General features: G+C 37.0%; 1 protein-coding gene across 2 annotated transcripts in view; it reads right to left on the bottom strand.

Moving 5' to 3' along the window:
* The window catches only part of LOC126375536 (torso-like protein), a 53,823-nt gene extending 34,796 nt beyond the window's left edge, over positions 1-19,027 (bottom strand). For both annotated transcript variants that reach the window (XM_050022513.1, XM_050022514.1), the window contains exon 1: positions 18,700-19,027. The gene's annotated coding sequence lies outside the window, so the exon portion shown is untranslated. The remainder of the gene's footprint in view (positions 1-18,699) is intronic.
* Positions 19,028-26,310: the final 7,283 nt, after the last annotated feature.

The raw sequence follows: 26,310 nt of genomic DNA, 5'->3' as shown, positions 1-26,310 counted from the left end.
TGACCTAGTTTAGGAGGTAGGAAAAACCTTGTTTATAACGCTCAAAAAACTTATATAATTGTATACTACATAGTTTTGTAGAAGATGATGAATAAAATTTTTATTATTTTTTATTATTATTATTATTGTGTGACGGATGCGGCAGAGACTTGGCTAGGGGATCTTAAGCTGGATGTATGACCCACGCAGGATATTTTATTTTTGTCTGCCATACGCAATAATAATTTTAGCAGAATACTGCAGATACGTCAGTTTGCTTTTGATTTACAAAGTGACTTATCTTTCGAAACACGAATATACCTACCTTTGTTTATTTATTTTACTTCCTGTTTTGAAAGCTAATGTACAGCAATCGCGCTGGGTCAACCTTTCTATTTCTAATACTCTAATTATATCGCGTACCTTTGTCTTCTTACGCTTTTAAATTTCATTTGGGCGATATAATCTGGTTTTAATTGTTGTTGTTTAGATGTATGAAGTCTTTGATGAGAGTGAAAAACCGAAAATGGTGTGTCAGGATGTTGTGGAATTCCGCGATCTCTGACTACCCCAATGGGAAATAGGCGTGGTCTTATGTATGTATGAATAGGACGTGTAGTGAACAATGAGTTTTTTTAATTTACTTTTTAAAAATATATGCAAATTCAAATTCATGTATTCAACATTTATCATTATTAAAGATTTTGTTGAAGGTCAATTTTATAATGATATTGTTACATAACCTAACATACATACATAAACAGCCTATATACGTCCCACTGCTGGGCACAGGCCTCCCCTCAATCAACCGGAGGGGGTATGGAGCACACTCCACCACGCTGCTCCAATGAAAAACTGACGACTGATGACTGTCCTTTGTTTGGTAAGGACTTTTCAGGCTTGAATCACCTGATTATCCGAAAAAGTAAGATGATTCCGTGCTTCGGAGGGCACGTTAAGCCGTTGGTCCCGGCTATTAATAAGTCGTAAAAACACTTCCACCAATGATATTGTTATCCCTGGATTAACTTTGGATATATTTTCAAGACATTCTCTATAGACAAGTGTCTTTTCTACACTTAATGGTTGTCTACTGTACGATGACAGGTTGCCATAAACCATAAAGTTTGAAGTTGGTTCTACGTCATTTCACAACGTGACGAAGAACTGAAAAGAAATTCTACATTACGGATGAAATGTAAGGTTCACGAAAAACATCTGAAAGTGAAGATTCCAAAGAGTTTCCAGCAACCCGGAGTGGAGCAGCGTGGTGGAGTATGCTCAATAACTCTGGTTGATTAGGATAACCACGAGTCATATCAGAAACCTACGTCTACCTAAGAGGTCCATACCTATTTATATGTTTCATAAACATAGAATTATGGACAATTCGTGGCTGACTTTGCAAACTGACGTATCTGCAATGTTTTGCTAAAACAATTTGTGTCTTATTAACAATGGCAAGAGGTGCAAATCACTAAAAAAATTAGATACGTCAGTTAGTGACGTCAGCGACGAATTGTTTATTATTTTACGACAAGATATATTTATTTGAACACGTGTGTCTTTTACGATAGGTAAATTTGCTGCACAATATAATATAATTTGCTGCGTTGCAAATTCATTTTCTTCGCTAATAAATTGTTCGTCTTGCGATTATGTTCGACCTTGCAAATACAGACATTTAGCTTCTTTAAACGTCAACATGTTTCTAAAAAAATATTTATTCTATAAACAGAACATATTTCTTCAAGATCATGAATTTTTGATTGACAGAATGGTTCAAGACTAAACTACGTTCGAGAGGGGGTGAGGTAAGCCTAGCTCAGACGCTGGTGGGGAGCGGAGAGTTGGCGTTCTATACGTAGTATTATTCCTTATTCTATGACGCGACGCTACTTGCAAAATCATCACCTATGGTCATTGATTGAAGTTGGTTCTCCAAAAATTTCAGTACGTTTTATACCTCAAAGTTTTTTACTCAAAATACAACGTAATTTTAAAGTAAAAAAAAAACATATAAATGTTTTAGTAACAATTACAAATGATATTGTAACAGCGACGTGATATGGAATAATGGAACTGAATATGCAAACATTCTCTCGCCTTGAACCACATTTCTTAATCACATATTAATTAGTTACTTAACTTATCATTTCACAAAACTATTTGAGTAAATGTTATCAAAATATTTGAACGATAAAAGGTTTATTGAAATTTAGCTAACTGATTTATTTTACACGACTTCGACGAAGCAAAAAGTAGGGAATGCCAATTTGTCCAAGAGTTCCCTTAGTACGGTAGGTATATGACCACAGCTATCTTCTGAACATCACTAATGTAATAGGTAGATCTATTCAATTCAAAGAAGGAGAAATGTTTTCTTGTCTTCTTCTTTAAGAGTCGATGGCGATCGATATTAAATTTTTGCTGACCAATAATTGGCCACGCTTACGGCATTGTCAGTGGCTTCGTGAAGGTCTTTAATAGGTCTCTTCTTGTGTCATAAGTACATTTAAGAGCGCCATTTTTTCTTAGTCAGGTGTGTTAGACGCAATTCTGTTATGCTGGGACACAACCTGGACTCTTCGAACAAACAACCTCGTTTTACACAGACACTACACATTGACGTTATCATACACGCGCATCTGCGTGTGTGACGTCTGATATCATACGATTCAAGTCTAAACTATGTTCAAGGGGGGGGACCTAGCATTGCCGCTGGTCAGCGGAGAGTTGCCGTTCTATATGTAGTATTATCCCTTACTCTATGGCTGGGTTCTAAGAGCTCAAGGCTTCTGAGACCCGAGTCGAATATATCAAGTCTTAAGCCCAGAAACTCGAGTACTAACAAGAACTCTTGTTTCTCATAAAGCTTTTGTTAAACTCCGCATAGGATACGAGTTGACCACATTACATTTTTTTTTACGTCCTTCGGATGTATGTTTATTACTCTCACATCAACACGATAATTGGTAATTAACAATAAAACAAGATTAGGGGTGGTATTAATAAACGAATCTCAGCTGAGACTGCCCTCAAGATCATGCTCAAGTCTCTGTTTTTATATGAGAACTGTCACATTGACGTGATCTTGAGGGCAGTCTCAAAGCTGAGATTAGTTTATTAATACTACCCTTCGATGCAGTTGTTGGTGAGAGAGACTGGGGTCTGTGAGAAGCGTTAGCTTGTAGTACAGAACCCCAGGCTCCCCCCTCGGATGATGGAGGACATTACATTGTCAGTAGGATTAGAAAATGAAAATGCCATTATTAGCGAGCGAAATCAAAGATAACCAACTCATTATTAACGTATAATAATGAGTTGATAAGCTTACCTGTACTGTCTGATTTCTTTGTGTGTTTCTTTCTGTGTTCTATTGTGTACAAATAAATAAATAAATAAAAAGTAAAAGATCACAAAATGATAATAATGTAAAAAAACCTTACTTTACACCCCCGTTGCTATGCGCCATAGATATCGGCGTGGTCGACGATTTCCCTCAATCAGCGCTTATCGCTATCAACCCACTAGGGTCAATTAATTCTTTCAAATATTTTTCCTGTCAGACGACTCCCTGAGCCGAGGTTCGCGCTCAACTGGGCACCCTCAGGCCTTTTGTCTATGTTGTACCTACCGGGTGAGAGCCTTCAGCGCTCCCCATTTGTCCGGCCAAGTAGCTAATGCCATCTGCGGCAAATGTACAATAAGTTACAAAAGAAAAGCTAAGCGCCATATAATCAACAATACCTAGGCAACGGGGGTTACCAGTACTGATGCAAACAGCCATTCTATGCCTAGAAGACTGCAGTAACAAAAGCTACTTGTCTCTTCGGAGTTTGCCTTACAACTGGGTGAATAAGAAAATAATCTGTCAACCCTCGCCTTAGCGCCATCAAATGCCTTAAAAAGACATTTAGGACGGCGTTTCGTTGCGAAAATCCAGTGTGATGTCGCCTCACGCAGTTACTTATTGGACATTGGAGACATTGACCGAGTTCTTACATAACTGTATTGCACTGGTTAACAGTAACCAGCAGTGCCTCATGACTGTACCAACAGTGGTACAGGCGTGATCAATATAATGTACCCACTTTAGGACTCTGTCGCACTAACATATTTGACATTTAGTGAGACTTACAGTTCAATTTGTCGAAAAAGTTAATGTGTTATGTGGTTTTTTTTAACCTTGAAAAAAATAGGAAGCAATATCACTTGCTAAGCACTCCACTCCAACAAAACCTTGTCAAGTCTTCCTCCTCACTTCAGACACGCCTCAATTAGTCAATATTGTTTATTAAAACAATAAAAGTGCTGACGTTTGGTAATAGACGTGACCACAAGTCAGGTAAAACGTGACCAAAACACCGCAATTTGGTCACGGAACTAATAAACAAATTAACACACCTGATGACGTCATAATAAAATGAAAAAAAAAAACAACGCGTTAGGCGTTTTTCACATTTTTTACAAGACTTCATACAACATACGTACCTAATCTCTAATATCCCAATTGGGGTAGTGAAAAGTAACATCTATCGCAAGATGAACTAAGTACACACACTTCACCTAGCTTTCTGTTACATTTATGTGATATCAACTCGGAATCATGGTTTGAATCATCCCTCAAAGTTTTCGTTACGATGAAAATATTCCAACAAGAGATATAAAAATAAATCAGAAAACAATATAAAGAAATCGTTAGTCTTAATCCAATCTTTACATTATAAAAAATGTGTGATTAGGAATTTCCAAGAATACTTAATGAAATACTGGTTATGTATCATGACGAAAAATAAACTTGCGATTTTATAGGTAATTATTATGTAGATAATTTGGTTTGAAATAAATCACAGAAAGATTCAATAATTATTAATTACTTATTATTCTTAGGTGGTGCTTAAGTCAGTAAACAAGTACCCAGTAAATTTGAGATTACACACATTTTTTGCTGGTGGTTTTTTTTTTGTGTTGGGTATAGAATTACTTAATGCAATATATCTAAATACATATTTATTATAGCACTTAGCTTATATTTTTAGGAGTACAGTAAAGAGGTATTCGATAAAATAATGATGGGTAATGATGAATAATATACCATCTCGTATATTATAATATTTCTTAGTGCGATAGATAGACGACTTTGACGGAAAGTAAATGTCAATTACTCTGATTATTTTTGTATCATTTGTAGCATTTTTGTATCAAGCGCTGTATTTACGGTAGTGGTAAACAGATTAAAAACTAACAATAGGCACTCAGAAATAACTTTCCTTAAAGAACCAACATTCTTTAGACCTATTAAACTTGACATGGAGTGTGGAAGCGTGTTATGAGACAAGGACAGTCCCTTTCACCAGACGGACGGACAGACGGGCAGCTCGGGCGAAATGTGCGGGCAAGGTCGTCCGGATTAGATACACATGTTGGAAGTTACAAGTGTTACTCAATAGTACGGGTTCTGCTTACTGGCTATTCGATATTACAACTGCATTTTGACGAATTGGTGATATAAAATTCGGTACTTTCCTAGGTCAAAGATAAATTATGAAATTCTGATTACTAAATGAAACAGATCTAAAGGTGACAAAAACGTTTTCTTTTTTTCTATTTAACTTACTTATGAATTTTAATAAAGAAAAATGTAATAGTAAGTGCGACATTTTGTCACGTTTTCTGTTCCTCACAGGTTGCTTTTTCATACCAATTTCATGGTAGAAGTAACTGATTTGACTAGTTGGAAACTAGCCACTACCATCGATCCTTAACAAGTACTACAATCTATTATAATATATTTAAACAGTACAATTTAACTTATTTAGACTAAAAACTAGATCATAGAGCTTTCTAACGGAGACCGAGGAAGGGTCTGCTAGGATGCTCTAGTGACGTTGTTTTAAATTCTACTCAAGTCAAATCAATTTATTTGCGAGAACACATAAAATACAAAAAAGTGGTATAATAATTTAAATAACAATGTTGTGATGTGTTCGGCCTGCATGCAGGCGTACTCTTAGTATATTTTCATCATATTACTAGTTATCCGCTCGTTTCACTCGATCGGTTTAAAAAGATTGTGCTAATGAAGTTAAAGATATTGATTTAGTTATATCATAAATTCATAATACAAAATCGTTGTAGCCCAGTTGGTTCGCTTGCTTCTTTCACCTTGAGGTCGCAGGTGTGAATCAAGGACAGGCCTAAACCAATGATTGTCGAATTTGTTTTCGAATTCATGTTTGGATCATAAATGATTATGACGTGCTCAGCAGTGAAAGAAAACATCGTGAGGATACCCACATTTCCGAGAAATGCATTCCGGAGATATGTGACCTAACCAGTATTGGGCTGGTTTCCCTTTGCGGGTTGGAAGTTCAGACAGGCAGTCGCTTCTGTAATAAAACTGTCAAATCTTCAGGTTAGGTAAGCAGACCCTGTGAAAAACGGGATAATGCTGATGATGAGACGGGGTGATGATAACACAAATATGCAGCGAAGGTTATAAAGATGTTCAGCAGAACCCGTAAGCGGAGCGTTACAACATTATTATGGACAAACACAAAACTAGTCTTGCCTTGCTAATAACTTTATTGAACACATACAGTAATGAGATAAAAGAGACGAAACATGGATAATGCAATAGGTTATATCACTGCTAAAAGCCATTTCTTCCAGGTAACAATAAATATTATAAACTGCCTATATACGTCCCACTGCTGGGCACAGGCCTCCCCTCAATCAACCGGAGGGGGTATGGAGCATACTCCACCATGCTGCTCCACTGCGGGTTGGTGAATAAATATTATAAAAAATATTCATCATCATCATCATCAACAGCCTATATACGTCCCACTGCTGGGCACAGGCCTCCCCTCAATCAACCGGAGGGGGTATGGAGCATACTCCACCACGCTGCTCCAATGCGGATTGGTGGAGGTGTTTTTACGGCTAATAGCCGGGACCAACGGCTTAACGTGCCCTCCGAAGCACGGAATCATCTTACTTTTTCGGACAATCAGGTGATTCAAGCCTGAAAAGTCCTTACCAAACAAAGGACAGTCTCACAAAGTGATTTCGACAATGTCCCCATCGGGAATCGAACCCGGACCTCCAGATCGTGAGCCTAACGCTCTAACCACTAGACCACGGAGGCTGTTAAAAAATAATAAAAAATATTATAATATAATAAATATTATAGGAAGGAAATACATATGTAAACGAAACAAGAAGGTTCTTAAACCACAAAAAGTTCTAAGACGTTCAAGACGACAACAATGGCAACTAAAAGATCGGAGAGGTCAATATGTCTCCACTCAACAGTGGCATAATTCATACTGATTGGATGAATGGAATAGTAACTCAAGTGTCAAGCGCGAGCGCAAACAATGCCAGTCTGATGTATCCGCCATGCACATGCGCGTCCACAAATGCGGATGTAATTAATGAGATTATCACTGTCTTTATTTACAGCTAGAAGGTGATGTCAGTTGAAGAATTATTACCATTTGTTCTGTCAGTGTTTAGGTGACCTGTTTAGGTAAATCATTAAGGATCTACATTAAATAGAATAGAATAGAAATAGTATATTATAAAAGGACGCCACACACAAAAACAAGACAACAATTTAAAATTTTCACAAAACAATTACAAAGAAGCAGAACGGATGTTCGTCAAAATGATCGTAAGGTGATGGTTGACTGGTAACTCCTACTTACTGATCCTCCAGATTCGGCAGATCCGGCAGATTGTAGCAGAGTTATTATTATCAGATACTTATTTGAATAATGTGAATGGCAAGCAATGTAAAGTTGTTCTAAGGCATAAATGAATATGCATACAGTTTATTAATAACAGAGATTAAACAAAAACCCTTAATAAGCTTAGAATTTGGGAAACAGCGATATCGCGGCATCAGTGTAATATGCGCCGCCACAATAAATGCAATTGGTTTAATTCTGTGTTAATTTAGATAAAAAAGTAAAATGTATTGGACCAATCAACTTAACAAATATGGGTGTAGTTATGATAGTAACAAAATCAACAGATATGTACTGCTGGTACTTACAATAAGTCAAACCTGTGCTACAAGTACCAGCTATCTCCCATTGACACAATAATATTCATACGTGGGTTTGGTATTTCGGGTTACCTACATAGCTGTTACCAAGTTCCTCTTTTTACTACAGCGATGTTTAACTCTATCGCGTATTGTTTACGTGCCACGAATGTGAGACAGGCGGATGTCTATATCCATATAGTAACTTCCTCAAGGCTTAAAGAACGGGTTACGGACGTGCTATATTGCCCGACCTATACGATCGATCGTAAAACAGGTTTTAAATTGCGCAAATTCAGCAAAAACCTTAATTTTAAGGTTAGTGACTTCAACCACTTTGAAGCTTAATGGGCTAAGAATGATACCTTGTGGTACTACGTTGATTACTTTGAAGATTGTCGAGTGAAGTGTGTCGTAATTTCGGATAACATAACTTTAAACTGTGCAGGCAAACGGATGGAGCAAATTTGCTATTTTACATCAACAATTTGCTGTTACACGTGTCTAGTAGTATGTGCAGTGAGTCATTTTCTTACTACGAGTCTATAGTTAATACAGAAAAGTGGCTTCATTTGAGCCATAATAAGGAATAACACGTATTTGTTATTTAAATTCTGTAGTTGTGCTTTCCGGCCGAGTAGATGATGCTATCCGAGGCAAATTCACGATAAGTCACGTCAAAAAAAGAAACAATATAACTATACGTAGAGATAAGCTTGTTTATAATTTAAAATTCTCCTGACAGGTTGATGGTGTAAACAGGTTTTTGGTAGAAATTGCGTAGGATGCTCTCTAGCTCGATAGTGCAAAGGTTTGATCAAGGTAGAAACAGAAACTGCACTTAAAGAAGATTCTCTTAAGGAACAGATAACGTTAGTGAATATACAATCACACTAATAATATTATCAAACGCGAAAGTATGTTTCTGACCTAATTCGTTTCATATTCACGACTAAACTGCTGGAACGATTTGGATGGAAATTGGCATTTACATAAATTAAGACTCAAGAGACGATCGTGGAATCTTCTTCTATCGTGTGGGTTGTGAGGTGGATTACCAACCTCATCAACCCTGGTGTCAGGGTTATTATTGAGCCGCCAAAGGCCCCTGACATGGCTCATGTAAGGACTACTTACTTACATCGGTGAACGGGCTGGGACCAACGGTTTAACGTGGCTTCCGAATCTTCTTAGGGATACACGTAAAGTTATTTTTAGGGACTGGCGAAGTTGCTTTTGGATACCTAGTGTTATTAAAAGATTAATGATTACCTAAATGATGAAAATGTCTGGTATTAAATGTGTTCCACTAGTTAATACATAAAGTGTAATGTTTTAACATTGATTTAAAAAATGTGTTGCTGTTGCAGTTAATTGTCATTCAAAAATATTAGATTGACCTCCAATAAGTTTATCCGTGACAATTACGTTGAAAAAATGTTTTTGCTTTCTGGTAAGATTAGTGTTAATATTTTCAAATTCAGTGCGGATAGATTCTATTATTACGCCAGACTAATATTATTTGCTTAAAATAATGTCTATGTCGTCATATTCCGATAATTATATATTATTTCATCTTTACTATTGTTTGCTATAGTAGTAACAGTTGTGTAGAGTATTTGTTTACGTTATAACCACGAAGCGAAAACATATCAACGTCGTTTCCACAATATTAATCGGAAGATACAAGCTTCACTGAATAATAAGATTTAGAATTATAGTACCTACTGTCGCCGAATTACGTCGAAATTAATACCTAGTGAAGTACGGTCACGAGCATTAATATGTATACACTTTGTTACCATGTCACATTAACTTTTTTGACAAATTGAACTGTAAGTCTCACTAAATGTCAAATATGTTAGTGCGACGGAGTCCTAAAGTGGGTACATTATATTGCTCATGACTTTACCAGTACCAAATGATAACAGCATCACGCCTGTATCCCTGAAGGGGTAGGCAGAGGTGTATAGTACATCCACTCCTCGCCAGCTATGTTTAAATCCCATGTAATAGAGGGCGAATCTATTTCCATTAACCGGGCACAAATCCTGAAAACCACATCTATGATCCAAACACGAATTCAAACTCATGGGTTTAAAACCCGAGTCGAGATTCAAACCAGAGACGCTGCGATGAAGTCACGCATTCTTGAACATATCACTTATTTCATTTTATTAATACATACAGAGAGGAGCTCGGTGGCGGCGCAGCGGTAAACGCGCTCGGTCTGCGATTGTTGAAGTTTAGCAACTTTCGCAAAGGCCGGTCATAGGATGGGTGACCACAAAAAAAAAGTTTTCATCTCGAGCTCCACCGTGCTTCGGAAAGCACGTTAAGCCGTTGGTCCCGGCTGCATTAGCAGTCGTTAATAACCATCAATCCGCACTGGGAACGCGTGATGGTTTAAGGCCCGATCTCCCTACCCATCCATAGGGAAGGCCCGTGCCCCAGCAGTGGGGACGTTAATGGGCTGATGATTATGATGAATACATTAATTTTAACCAATAAACTTTGAGACTCGTCTTCAAATATTAAAATGAATGTAGAGGTAACGAGACGGAATTTGCCTAACAGAAAATACGTCTTAGAATTAGCAATATTAAATAACTTAAAGTACCTACGTACATGTTTAATATGCCGTGTTGCAAGTGGCATAAATCTTATTTGGCACGGAATTCGTATAACTTATGTACATATTTCGATATGTAAGCTAAGACGTTAAAATATCTCGTTGTCACTACCGAGAATCAAAGTCTTGAGTAACAATGATAATAAAAAGAAGAATTTATGCATATAGTCAAAGTACACGCACGGGAGAGATTATAATAACAGTAAACTTCAGCAAATTATTTAAAACTTCGTATAGGTCGAGTCCGTATAGGCGGAATAGGTCTTTGATAGACAAGAATGGAGAATGCTGCAGCGACAAGAGCGTGGCTCTTAACTTAGTGATGATCCTAGTTATAAAGAAATGAAGGGATAGGTCGGCAAATCTCCACCCTACACGAACGGCTCAGCTAGGTTTACCTCACCCCCTTCAGTATTACTTTAGTTTAGTTTAGTTTAGAATCGTATGGCGTCAGACGTCACACACACATACGCGCGTGTACGATAACGTCAATGTCTAGTGTCTGTCAAAAACGAAGTATTTTTAACCCCCGACGCAAAAACGACGGGTGTTATAAGTTTGACGCGTACGTGTGTGCGCGTGCGCGGGCGCGTGCGTGTGCGTGTGTGTGTGTGTGTGTGTGTGTGTGTGTGTCTGTCTCTGGCATCGTAGCTCCCAAACGGATGATCCGATTTTAATGCGGTTTTTTTTTGTATGAAGTGTCCGGTGTGTAATGTTGGTCTAACAGAAAGCTCGGTGAGGTGTGGGTACTTAGTTTATCTTGCGATGGATGGTAGGTACCTCCGATTACGCCAATCGAATATAGTCGAGAACTTATGTCTGTGCCTTCAGGGACATGGAAAATCCGGTTGATTTGGTTGCCTTTTAGTTACCTTTGATCGTGTGTTAATTATCCTGTTAATAAAACCTACTGTTAATAACACTGACACCCTATAAACAAATAGACTCACATTCGCTAAGGACTTTAAAAAAAAAGCGTCCGAGCCGTCTTGTAGATACGTATACATTGAGTTATGTAGATAGTATAAGTTCGTTCCATCAAATGACGATGTTATGGATGTCCAAATAAAGTGCAATGTCGGTTGTGCAGTGTTACACGATGCTTGTGACAAGATCCGCCGTGGACACATTTTTTACAGAGATTGGTTGTCTAATTTGCTATACCAGGGGGGGGGTTCCTATTTGACATCTGTTTGCATTATTTTAAGTTTACGCGGCTATTATCATAATTAAAACACATAATAACGGGATCATGGCACTTGCAACAGTGTCGAAATATCGGGAGTCTCATATTCCTACTTTAAATGCGGTAAGAACCCGTTATTATGTGTTTTAATTTGTTTGCATTGCGCACTTACTTTTATACGGGCAAATGTCAAATTGCAATATTGCTTTTTAGATTAATTGTTTCGATGTGACTATTTTTAAAACCCCCCCAGGTCTATGAGTAATAACCTATAATACAAAATGAGATACTTACCTAACAGAATGTCAATACTAACAGAGTAATAAGCACAAAACAAAACCATATAAAGTCATTAAAAAAGGCAAGGTTTTGGTAACCAGTTTTCAACGGTTGATTAGAATTCAAGACTCGTTTTATGACGTCATTCTACAGTAGGCCACATGTTGATTATATAATTTGTGAGGATAATACAAAACGAACCCTGTCTGGGATGTTGTAAGGTACATTTTGTTGAAATTTTGGTTGTCGAATTGTTGAGGTCGGCCGTTGACAGACATTTCGGTAACCCCAGGACTCAACGAGTGACCTTAAAAGGAGGCTGCTAAATATTGCTTACCTTTTCGGTTGTTTGTGTATTCTGTTCGGATACACTGTAGAAGGAAAACGCTTTAATATTTTTAACACTAAACATACTTGGACATAGGTGCTAATTCCTGCAGACGCCATCTAATTTTATTAACCACCGAAAAGGAAAGGGACGGATGATTGACAGCTCTTAATTTTAGAAAGAATGAGTAAATTAATGGATAACCCGGGCGGATCAAACAATTATCTCGCTAGTATGCAAACCTTTTGACGTGTGCAGTCAGGATAATTCTGTCGGGTTATTGGCCAGTGTAAAAAATTTAGACGGTTGTTTTAGATTTGTGCTTAAAATTGACGTGTGTTCCATAACTTTTATGCTTGTCGATTACGCGTCCCTTTCCTTTTCGACGGATAAGAAAATGACAGATATAACTTAAAATAAAATTAGATGGTGTTTACAGGAATTAGCACCATAAGCTAACCACTATATTCCTAATTTAAGTAGACAAAAGTACACTCAAAGCAGTTAAACAGGTGGACGACCTCCGTGGTCCAGTGGTTGAGCGTTGGGCTCACGATCCGGAGGCCCAGGGTTCGATTCCCGGTGGGGACATATCACAAAAATTATAATAATTAAATTACTTTGTGGTCCCTAATTTGGTTAGGACATTACTGACTGATCACCAGATTGTCTGAAAGTAAGATGATCCGTGCTTCGGAAGGCACGTTAAGCCGCTGGTCCCGGTTACTACTTACTGATGTTAGTAAGTCGTTACATGAGCCATGTTAGGGGCCTTTGGCGACTCAATAGTAACCCTGACACCGGGGTTGATGAGGTTGGCACTCCACCTCACAACCCACACGATAGAAGAAGATTATTGAGTAATTTATTGAATGAAACGAAACCTTAAACCCTTTTGCTGACAACCTTCTGCATAAAGATGGCAAATAGTTCGCCTTGAGCCGTTGTAAGGTAAATACCGAACCATTAGTCGTCGGTAATGCATTTGAAATGAAAATCTAAAGGTCAGCCTTATTTTGCAACCACTAGGTATCATCTTCACTTTGGAGTCTTTGTTAACGAATCTATTATGTTTAATGTTTCCTTTTGTTACTCAATTTGTAATTATACCTCTATAAGAAGAAATACAAAGGTCCGGCTTCGAATCCCTTCCGCGACAGAAGATTTCGATGCGATTATCTTTTTTTTTAAATAAGTAAGTATTTGTTTCATTTTACGAATTTTGAATTTAATTAGTGGTTTGTGTAAAACGTCAAATAGGTAGGGGATTTCCAAAGTGATGAACTAATTAGATATCTAACTTAAAATATCATTACCTAATCTAATAATTGTAGTGGAATAAACGTATGGCTGGTAGTATGGCTTTGTAATAGACTACCCTGGGCGCCATCCCACTCGCGTCAGACAGAGTACTGCGGGGCGGAAGGCAAGAGGGAAACCACTGCCCTATTTTTCCCTAAACAAGTAGCATGGAAAATGCTGCACCGACAAGAGTGTGGCTCTTAAATTGATGATCATGAAACGTTTTTTATTTTTTTCTACAGGCCAGGCGCAAACGTCAGTCATTTCCTCCCGCACAAAAACATGAATGACCTACAGTCGTAATGTAATCCAAATTGAAAACAGCATTAAAATGAATTTTGATAATGCTAAAAATAGACTTAGAGAGGTATGTGGCCTAACTTGTAAATGGGCTGGTTGAAATATGTGTTGCCATTTTACAAAAAGCAGCATAAGCCATGCACCTTTTGCATAAGCAAAAAACTTTGACGATCAGTCAAACTGGTATAAGCATAGAATAAGGAATAATTCTACGTAAGCTAAAGTATAAGCCAAATCTAACTTGTTCTGGAACATTGACCTTCGAATATTCCAGTGGAAGTGACAAGTCCAGTAGCAATTGACCTCATATGCTTAAATTGGACCTTCCGTCGCCCGACGCATTGGCTGTTGATCTTTTAACCTACTTTGCCATGATTGAATTTGTCGCGATCTTTTTGTCTGATTGACTGTGTTAAGAGAGGAAAAGTTTGTTAAAAGTAAGTAAGTAAGTAAAGTGTCTATTTTTATAGGGATACAAAAAATATTGGTACAATAATAATTCCACAAAACCAATTCCTCGGTTTGTGGGAGTGGAGTTCGCTTAATGTGTGGGAGTTAGATTAAAATTATTATGTTTTAAAATACTTACATTTAACTTAAAGCTACGAGATCTTTTGCATAAGATGTTTAAATAAAGATTTACTGAATTTATTTATATTGCACTCCTGACGTAGGTACGTCGACAGGCTGCATTTTCTACAGATACGGTACTCGTTTACGGAGTGTTCTGTCACCGAAGTGCTAAAAAACCGTTTCATAATCTTGCTCTGTTCCATAGAACGGTTTGAATGAGGGACTTTCTGAGCTACGTTCCTGAGAACCAATATAGATGGCGCTGATGGTGAAAAAATTCAAAAATATTTATTCTTCAAAATTGGCTTACATAGTTAGCGCTTTTGGAACGTCAAAAAATAAATTACATATTACGTAACAGGCTGTAAAACTACTACCATATAGGGAAGCTATATCGCTGAGGGAAAGACGTGGCCAGAAAACCTCCCAGCACAGGGCCCTACTCCTACTGTTTCATGTTTTCCTTTTTTTTTTTTTGGTGTGTGATAGTTTGATTTATTTTGGTAAATAAAGTGGCTGCAAGTTGCATTTTGATTACATGTGTTTTATGTAATGCATATCTATGAATTTTAAAAATATCAATGTGTCTTGATTTACGTTGCTGACTGTACTTGTAGGTACAATCAGACAACAAAAGGTCCAATCGTGATTTCTGACTATAAGCTGCCATTTGTTAAACATTTGTCACGATTTTGTCAATGGAACCTTGTGATCGAAGGCACGATTCCCTTTCAAACTTCTTTCAATATTTTGCATTAAAAATCGCTATTTATCGTATAAACTAGGGTACCGCCCGTGACTCCGTCTGCGTGGATATCAGTTATCGCGCATGTTTATACCACCCGTAAATAATAACATAACAAAAACTCACGTCAAGCTAACGACCTCCGTGGCCCAGTGCTTGAGCATCGGGCTCGCGATCTGGAGGTCCTGCGTCCGATTCCTGATGGGGACATACCACAAAAATTACTTTGTGGTCCCTAGTTTGGTTAGGACATTACACGCTGATCACCTGATTGACCGAAAGTAAGATGATCCGTGGAGGAAGGCACGTTAAGCTGTTGGTCCCGGTTACTACATACTGATGTAAGTATTCGTTACATGAGCCATGTCAGGGGCCTTTGGCGGCTCAGTAGTAACCCAGGGTTGATGAGGTTGGTACTCCACCTCACAGCCCACACGTTAGAAGAAGAAGCTCACGACATATCCAATTGGGATAGCAAGAGGTAATATAACGCAAGATGAACTAAGTACCCAAACCTCACCGAGATTTTTGTTAGACCAACGTGATAGGTGGTGAGCACTAAATAATAATTAAAAAAAAACTTTTCCATGTTCTTTCCCAAGGTTTAATCTATGTCTTCTTCTGATCCATCTCTGTAGGTGCCAAATTTCATCAAAATCAGTTGAGTAGTTTTTGCGTAAAAGCGTAACAGACAGACAGAAAGAATTACTTTCGTGATTAAATTATATTAGTTTACAATATCGACGTTTCCAGATTCATATTGCAACATCTGTTTTTCCCTTTTCGTTACTACTTTTAGTAGTATCGGGTTTCAGGTTGTCATTAATTTGCATTGCGTTGAAGTTACCATAGTTTACGAAATATTATCTTTTCTTGTTTTTTTTTTATTGACGAGACTTATTGTTGATTTGCCGCGTAGACATAAACTACATGGCCGGCAATTGGGGACCGCTGAGGCCTTACCCGGAAAGCCCGTTGTAAGCCTTACCCGGAAATCGAACTTTGGTCTTTTGAACAATAGGCGGCCATAATACGAACTAAATGGCGCTGTACAGGTCTTGTCTTCGTTTAACCTTCTAATTTAATTTTTTGGGAATAAAAAAGGGTATAAATGATGAACCTTGTTATTACACTTAAGCACAACACATCTTCCACCCATTATTAATCTAATCAAAATAAAGAGAAGAAATATAGGTAGCAACATAATTCTAAGTATAAGTACATACTTATCAGGGGGGTTAAAATGGCCACATCGAAGCAATTCATCTAAGAAAGCTTTTTGTAATTATTTCTTTTTATTTTGGTGCAATAAAGTGTATCTGTATTTGTATTTGTAAAGCCATATTGCTATTTGACATTTGATTGCTTTGCGCATTTACATTTTTAAACGCAAATGTCAAATTGAAATATTGCTTTTTTAGATGAATTGCTTCGATGTGGCAATTTTAACCCCCCTGATCCAAATATAACAATTCTTTTTATATAAGCCTATTTTCTTAAACAAAACTTCGACTTCTTACAAATAAATAAATAAATAAATCTTGAGCACAGGACAAAGGCTCATTATTGCCGAAACCCAGCTCTTCTTTACAAATTATTTAACACTAGCTACCTATTAAGTTTTCTGTCATACTAACTCATATGGGTGTGTAAATGTCTGAAATAATAAAAATATTTTGAATTAAAATTTCAATCCGGGTAAAAATTTAGACCACAATTTTTTACCTGTGGATTGAACTTGTCTATTGCGATTTTGTTAACAAAAATCGTATCCGAGTGTGATTTTTCAAAAAAGCGCATATTTTTTTCACTTTAAGACGACGATAGGTATTATTCGTCAAGTAAATTACTTAAACCATTTCAAACACGTCAATTAAGATCAGATAAGAATTTGAGAATAGCCGTAACTACGGAAGTGGCGAAATGTTTTACTCGAGAAGTCGAGACGTGCCTCTATTTTTTCTTTTTTTCCCGTGTTTCAGAAATGGATACTTCGTGTTTGATCTTTTTTGGTTCTTTTTTCCTTAGAACAGTTTGAATTTGTAGCTGGTTAGGTCAGTAGTAGTTATTTTTAAACAATACGTAGGTATCTACCTACCTAAATTAAACACTACTTGGTTGGTATATATTATTCTTATAAAAAAAAACTACTCCTACTACTAACTTAGTTTATATTCTATGCATAGTTTTTGTTGTTAAAGTATTCGTTAGATTATTAAAATTCAAACCTAAAATTTAATTAATTACCTACCTACTCATTGATTTAATTAAGCTTATTATTTAAATCTCTTATTTTATCTATTATTAGTAGTGATAAATAAGATGATAAATATAGGTATTTATATCGTACTAAGCAGTGCGATATATTTTTTCTAAGCAAATCTAGGATTTATAGTACGCAGGTATAGTGACATTAGGTAGGTACCTAGGTTACTTGTATTAAGTAAGTAGGTAAGTAGATAGGTACCTTACCTACCGATGTCCTCTAGACATTATAACTACATTAAAAACTTTAAAAAATAAACAATAGTTTCAGGCTGTATTTAGATAACAAATGTATGTAGGTAGGTACCTTTTGTGTCCGTTCCAGATGAGCCAACTTTAGTCTTAAAAAAGCAACGGAATCAAAATAATAAAAACAAAAAACTTCACCAAGGAAGATCCATGTTCAGAGAGGCATACAATTGCGATTCGCTTGTTTATTTTTTAATTTTTAAATTATTGCGCCGTCTGTGCACCTCAAGGTTGGTAAAAAAAGTTGCAAAACAAAAGAGGATCTCATCCAATGCCGGTTTGGCAAGGGTGCTGATCTTGCAGGCAAGGTCAAAAGCCAATGTATAAAATATGCCGCCAAAATATTGGGCGTGAATTACGAAATTAGTTTTCTCATCTTTTTATTATGTTAATATTATTCGCCGATGTGTTAATTTCACATTAAGAAAATTGTTAATCGTGACAATTCACGAGGTAATAACCTATTACGAAAAAAAAACATAATAGGTAGGTATCTAAATGTGCCCTATCTATTTTTTTTAAGACCTAAGTAGGTACCTATTATTTACACCTGGCAAACGTATTTTTTATAAACCGTTTTGCCATTCCTACCACATTTTTGTTTACATTTTAATGACTCAAAGGATAATGACTTTTTAATTGAATATCCATGCTAACGAACTGGTCTCATAATGCCTAATAGAAAATGAAATTAAAAAAATATTTTTAGTAGACATCTACATACCTACCTAACTAGCTAGGTACCTACCAACTTATTTCAAATGCAGTCGTTATGCGCGTCAGAAGCTCAAAAGCTCAAACTCACCAGTACGTGAATCCCATTAAAGTTCAAAATTCTTTCCTAGAAGGTGTGTGCGGGAATAATAACATCCTCCTAAGCATACAACATCGAAGTCACAAACAATACAACACACGATAGCTATTCCGCGAATCCACAGCAAAATAACAATTAGAAAATTAAAACTCGTTTTAAAAAAGCGCACAATGTTACTGGCAACTTTTCACTTTTTAAAAGAACTTTTTTAATAGACCACTTTGTGTTCTTTTTCTTTTTAATTAATCGGCGGTAGCGGAGAGATATTTTTAACGCGCGCAGCCGCACTCCTACTACAATCCCATACGGTCACTGACTGACTCCGATGAGCGATTTAACTAAACTTTGTTTTGTTTGCCTCGCTTGAATTCAACTTAGAATCAGACATTTTACGGTCTTTTTCCGCTAGAGGCGCTACAATGAATAAATAAAATAAGATACTTATAAAAGTGTATAAATCTGTTCTAAATCTAGCGTTAAAATAAAATAAATAATTATTTGATTGAACAAAGCTGGTTTTTTGTAACTAATTACAGCTCCATCTATGAATAACAACAAGAACTAAATCAGCGCCATCTATCGTGCTATACTGAACTTAGCACGTTTGATAGCTAGGTTGTATAAATTACAGTACACTATAGATAGCTATGTCAACGTCTTGTTAGTATTACAGAAATTCGATAGATGGCGCCAGATACAATTATGTGCTCGTAATAGAAAAGTTCTAATATTTCACTGTAGAGGTCAGGAGTGGATAAAATAAAAGACATTGTAATTGCTGAGACACTTTATTTACTAAAACTAAAATGATTGTTCGGAATCCATTGACCTTGCTGCGTCGTATTGCAATATGCAACATTGTTGAACGTAAATGATTAAATTACATGATGAATCCGGATCTTCCTCTATTGCTGATGGGACTGCCGGAACCCGTAGCGGCTGCACCACCAATAATCCTAAAATCTGGTCCTGCCAAATCTTCCACAATTCCACCTAGTTCCTGCCTACGAGACATTAACCGATCGACCACTTTGCCAACGAGAGATCTCAAAATTGACTGTGAATTAGTATGGAATGCGTTTAGTACACCACCTCCTTCGCTCTTTGAACTGACACTTTTCTCATAATCGTTGTAGTAAGAGTTGTGACCGCACGTAGCACAATATTTTTTGGTCGTTGTGGGTTTTTCTGTGGTTGTTGTCCTTCTCGTTGGGTTTAAGGGTTCTTCAGCGGTTGCTGTTACTGCATGAGCGGTTCTTTGTGCATGCTGCGCGTAACGCTTCAATGCTTTCGGAATTGACTCCAAGCTTTTACCTTCATCTAACAGTTTTGGTTTTTCGCCAACATCAACTTTATTTGCTGGTAGTTGCATTATCGGCTCGACCGGGCCCTCAGTAAGATAGCCTAACTGTTTTAGAATATCTGCAATTTCATCGCGCTCTTTGATGTTTTTTTTAGGTTGGTGGGAGATAGGTTCTTTTAAATCTTTACTAGGAATATAACTTTTTCTCAACTGTATTACTCCTAGAACTTTTGGTGGATTGCGAATCGTGATAAGTAGTGCTTGTGAGTACGGCATGTCCGAGGGTACGTTAAAGGTATTTTTAGATTTTTTTTTAACCTTTTCATATTCCAAAGTGTCTCCAATCAATACTGGTCTCAAATGCAACTCAGATATATCCAAGTGTTTTCCTGTGCTATCTGTTGGTATTCCTTTGGAAGTTATTTTAATTCCATGCTTCTTTAATGCTGTTTGTATCAAATCCTCAATAGTTGATAACTGATCTGGATCGGGCTTCAAAGATTCTGCTACGTTTTTAATTTCTTTATCAAACCACTGCTCGAATGTTTTTCTTTGCGTATGATTTGTGTCTTTTATAGAGTGATTGACTACCGTCATAATAGGATCTAAAGGTTTTCCTGGAAATAGCATATTTTCATAGTCTATCGGCAATGTCGGAATTTTATTATGTTTTGGTTTTTTTGGAAGAGGGATAGATTTACCATTATTGTAAGGTTTAGGGTTATGCCAGCTAGTCGGTTGCGAGCCTGGTAATGGTGTCGGAGCAGGATCCGCTTTTGGGTTCACAGTTATAACATTTGGAGATGTGTTGAAAACTGTAGGAATGCTTTCATATGAGTCTGTATCTATAATGTCTCCGTGTTCAAATGCCAAGTCGGGGAAGTTTAGTTGCTTTTTGACGTTTGGCACATACGTTGTAATTTCGTCCTCGGAATTTCTGTACACGTAAATGACGAGTCTTTCTAGTCCTTTACCATGGGGATCCAAGAACTTATCTAACGTATCTGTTGCTGGGTTTTCAAAGCAGGCGCAGTAATCATTATTGCTTAATGCTGTGGGTCTTTTATAGTTTATGAATGGTAGAGGGGTCTGGGAGCTCACGCCTGAATTACTGAAAATAATAAATAATTTCATAAAACTAGACACAGCCCAGATAATACACATTTAGATAGAACTATTTTTACCTTAATATTTCGTACAGTATAATTGATGTCAGCAACATAGGTCTCTGAAAGCATAACATACTGACGTTAGCGGTTATAAAATGGGAGCCTAATTGCCCCGACTTCTGCATCATCATCATAGGGTTTTACATCTTGTTCAGATGATTTACACAGCGTTTCTGTGGCGTGTTTGTGTGTGGTGGCGTATGACTGAAAAGTCCAATTCGGGAACGGCAATAGCGTCCACAAAACTGGCATTTCAGCTGAGGGTCGTTAGCCGGTATGGATAGTGAAGACTCCTCCTAATTTGATGATAAGTTATACCCGTCATTTTCTCATCTGCCGAAGAGGAAAAGGACGGATGATTGACAACTGTTAATTAATAAATGAATAACCCGAGCGAATCAAATAGGTATCTAGCTGATATGCAAGCCGTTTGATGTGTGCTGTCAAATTAATTCTGTCCGGTTATAGGCCGATGTAGGCTGGTGATTTTTAGAGGGTTGTTTTACATTTCTGCCTAAAATTGACGTGTGTTCCATTAATTTTATGCATTTTACCCGTTCCTTCGTTTTTCTGCGGATAAGAAAATTACAGGTATAACTTAAAAATAAAATTAGATGGGGTGTACAGGAATTAGCACCATTATACTATAGGTATGTAATTATTACAGAAGGGAGGTTTTTTATTGACGAAAATTTATAACCTCCTTCAATCAATCAATCAATCAATAATACTTCCTCCTTTTTATTTATTTATAAAGTACTGCCACATCACATACATTAAAACATTTTACATTTAGAAGGTAACGGTATTGTGACTAATATAATATGACAATTACGGGCGTAAAGTCATGAGCAATATAATGTACCCACTTTAGTACTAACATATTTGACATTTAGTGAGACTTACAGTTCAATTTGTCAAAAAAGTTAATGTGACATGGTACCAAAGTGTATACATATTAATGCTCGTGACCGTAAATAACTTATACAATTATTTTTTTGAAGTCAGTTGGATTAAGGACTTACTCTGGTGTCCATCTTGATCCGTTGTCACATCGCCAGCTTCTGAGACCATCATTCCTCACTCAGGGCCCTTTTATAATATCCAAATTAAAAATAATGAGTGCATCTAAACAAATTGATTACAACAGTTAACCATAGCGAAATGTGCACACATTTTGTCTAATTAACAAAGTTATTCGGGTACACTTAGTTTAGTTCTCTGCCTGTTAATTAACTGTTAATTTCAGCTAATTATTTCAAAAAAAAAAATGAGGAGCTCGGTGGCGCAGCGGTTAACGCGCTCGGTCTGCGATTGTTGAAGTTAAGCGACTTTCGCAAAGGCCGGTCATAGGATGGGTGACCACAGAAAAAAAAAGTTTTCATCTCGAGCTCCTCCGTGCTTCGGAAGGCACGTTAAGTCGTTGGTCCCGGCTGCATTAGCAGTCGTTAATAACCAATCCGCACTGAGCCCACGTGGTGGTTTAAGGCCCCATCTCCCTATCCATCCATAGGGAAGGCCTGTGCCCCAGCAGTGGGGACATTAATGGGCTGGCGATGATGATGATGATTTCTAAAAAAATAGTCTGTGGATATTTAAAAAAAATATATCCTGATCAAAGCGATCTCTTTCAGGTAGCCATAAGGTGAGGAAACTAAGCTAAGCATAATTTAAATGAGTAACTTTCCAGGCTACGTCCCTCAAAAGTAAAATAGATGGCGCTGTATAGATTTTCCTTCATTTAACCTCCTAATTTCGTCAAAAAGACATGCATATTTTATCTTTGTTCTTCCACCCATTATTATTCTGATCAAAATAAAGAAAAGCAAATAATTCTTTAAGTACATAATGTGATCCAAATATGCAACAATTATTTTTTTTCTATGACGTCACAATGTGCTTTGAAATTTCGTGTTTTGACGTTTAGTAAAAAGTAACTGATTTGACTAGGTTGCTGACACCACACAAGGAAAGACGATGAAACTTTATTAAAAACTCATTTACACACAGAAACAGCTGGCTTTTAAATAATAAACCACAAACAATGACACACGAAAAGTCATCTGTCGCAAACAAAATTCGAAACTACTGAGATCATAGTTGACCACAAATATACCGATATTTCCAAAATACCTAGTTGTCCTCAACAATGGTCATGTCGTCGAGCCTTTTTGCGCGTCTGAGGGTGTTTCTGCGAAGTTACTCCGTGTTAAATAGATATGCTACTCCTATGCCAACAGTAAAAGGGAAGACACCAAAAAGTGGAATTCAGAAAAGAAGTTGTACTGTGAAAGCTGGTCCTCCAAGTGGGGGCGTGGAGAAAAGTGGTGAAACCAGTGGTACCTTTAGGGAAACCAGTGACGCATTTGGCAGGTACGCAGCTAATAAGGAAGAAGGCTACTTCTATAAAAAGCAAAGAGAGCAATTGGAAAAAATAAAAAGAAATTTGGCGAAGCAAGAAGAAGAATTAGGAAAGGTTAAAGCTAAGGAGGAGCCCCCTCCGCAAGAATAAAGTATATTGACTTCGTGATATTTTTTCAGATGAAAGATGTCTGACAAATAATTATACTGTTTGAAAAAGCTTTTAACTCTCTGGATCTGTACAGAAAGAATATTAGTAAAAGCGTATTAAACTAACATTCAATCTGTACATTTCATACTTTGGACACCTACGTTTTTTCCAAGATTATATTTTGCATTGTTGAAAGCATTCGACTAAAGCTTGTACTTTCTGAATAAAAATCATGTTTTGACAGAAGTAATGAGAGGACAATTTTTAACAACAAGATATTAGTTATTTTATAAAATATCCGCTATTTAGAATTCCTTTTAAGGTGTCAAAAGCGACGAAACGATTAAAAATAAAGTCAAACAACAAAGACAAGAAGTTAAAGAACTGATTGAAAACAAAGAAAAACATTGAGAATGTAAGGAACATAAATAACAAAAAGAAATGCTTACTTCGGAAGACCTGTTTCAGTAATAACAGTATTTCACTCTGATGAAGAAATGGCCTTATTGGGCAAGCTGTTCAAAGGCAAATATGATTAGAGCAAACAATGCCAAAGCAATGCATATGTAGGGGTGGGCAGAGCTCCAAGTCATCCCGTCCAAGTTCTGAAAGAAGGACCGGTCGGTAACAGTCGTGTTAAAGATGCCAAATATTAAACTTTCAAAGGATGAAAATTCGATGTAATATTAATTTATTTGACACCGATATTTAAACATAGACTGAAATGTACTGCTCTTACTAATTACATGCTTAATTTGAATTCTTTATTTTTAATGTAGCAGATCTTTTGCTTCCAAACGTTTCAGGTTTGAGTAGTAGTTCCAAGTCTACCCCACTTTAGCATAGTTGCCCTTTGCTTCCCAATTATGGCTACTCATACAAACATATCGAGGTTGGATTTTACATTTATTTTCAATACCTAACAAGACTGTATGGCTTCTTCGCTTTTACCCATTGATGTATTATAAATATGTTACTTTAGCTTCTACCCTCGGCTTTTACCCTTATCCTTTGAAAAAATCAAGTCTATACCTACAGTCCTCAGACATATCACAAAAATCACTTTGTTTTGGTGAACCTCATTGTTCTAAAATAAGAGGATCCGTGCTTCGAAAGGCACGTTAAGCCGTTGGCCCCGGTTACTGAGTTACTACTTACTGATTCAAGTATGTAGTCATGAGGTGCAATAATAACCCTGACACCAGGGTTGATGGGGTTGGTAATTCACTTCACAATCCACATGATAGAAGAAGTCTAGGACCAAGATTTCTTCTTGATACAAGAAATGGGTGTTATAATAGCGCGAAACCGCGGAGGTCCGTTACTTTTTTTTTTTTTAACTTTTTTATCCCTTTGGGGAAAGGCAAAGGCAAAGCCGTGCAGCCGTCGTCTAATGTATTTTTTTTAGCTTTATGGCGCGAAATTGTTTTTTTGTTTTGGTTTTCCCCGAAGGGCAAGGCAAAGGTAACTATGCATATACAGCCATGTCTTATGTATTTTTTTTCTTGATGATGATTAATGAAAGGTCATGACGAATGAATGAATGTAGAAACCTAAGCCCGCACCATCAGAGCAGACTCCTACTCCGACTTACGCTTTGTTTGTTGAATATTCCGATATAGTAGTATAACTTAATGCGATCATTAACGACAGATTAGACAAAACATCACTTCGAATTAATTATTTAGATTATTCAATGAAGAAACCAACCGTCCCGTTTCCGTTCCCGCCAAAAAGTCCCCTGACCAAAGATCATGACAGTGCCAACAGAGGTCCGTGTTGCTCTATGTGACAGTGTCAATCTTCGATGACAATCATAAAATAATAATTACTAAAATTATAGGCCATGAAATAATATTCGGTATAACATAAAAAAATGTAAAGATCTGATCAAAGGATACAGTACTGGAAAAACACCTTGCCATTAAAAAAAGAGAAAAAAGCCAAAATTTTCCAAAACATGACTTTCTTATTGAGAACAATCCGTATGAAAAAAATTCTCCAGAGCAATTTACAAATAGGAAGCCTTACTTACACAGATGCTTCAAACTGTATGAATATAACTGGTCAGATAGTGCCTACTAGGAAATATGTGGATAGAAATAAAGATAAAGAATTAGATAAAGACCTAAGTGTAGCTGAAGAAAAAAAAGCGAAAGAAAAGAAAACGGAAGCAAAAGAAATAAAGCTTAACAAACTGCCTGAATTTACAGCCCAGGAGAGAGCCGACGTTCTCCGTTTCATTAAACATGCCAGGTATCAAATGGAAGGGATCAAAAGAAAATATGAAGGCGAAAGTAGAAGAGATCCATAAGTACTTCATTCATTTGATGAAGACCACTGTAGCCAATTACCTTAAAAGTAATAATACAACATAAAACCTAACATAAACAGCCTTTATAAGTCCTAACGCTGGGCGCAGGCCTCCCCTCAATCAATCGGAGGGTGTATGGAGCATATTTCACCACGCGGCTCCACTACTGTTTGTGCAAGCGATTTTTCAAACGGCTAATAGCCAAGACCAACGGCTTAATGTGACCTTCGAAGCACGGAATCATCTTAATTCTTCAGACAATCATGTGATCCAAGCGTGCTATGTCCTTACCAAACAAAGGACA

Source organism: Pectinophora gossypiella, chromosome 19, assembly GCF_024362695.1.
Source record: "Pectinophora gossypiella chromosome 19, ilPecGoss1.1, whole genome shotgun sequence".
In the NCBI taxonomy this organism is placed as follows: Eukaryota; Metazoa; Arthropoda; class Insecta; order Lepidoptera; family Gelechiidae; genus Pectinophora; species Pectinophora gossypiella.
Note: the sequence above shows the minus strand (reverse complement) of the source record. Positions and strands in the feature narration are given on the sequence as shown.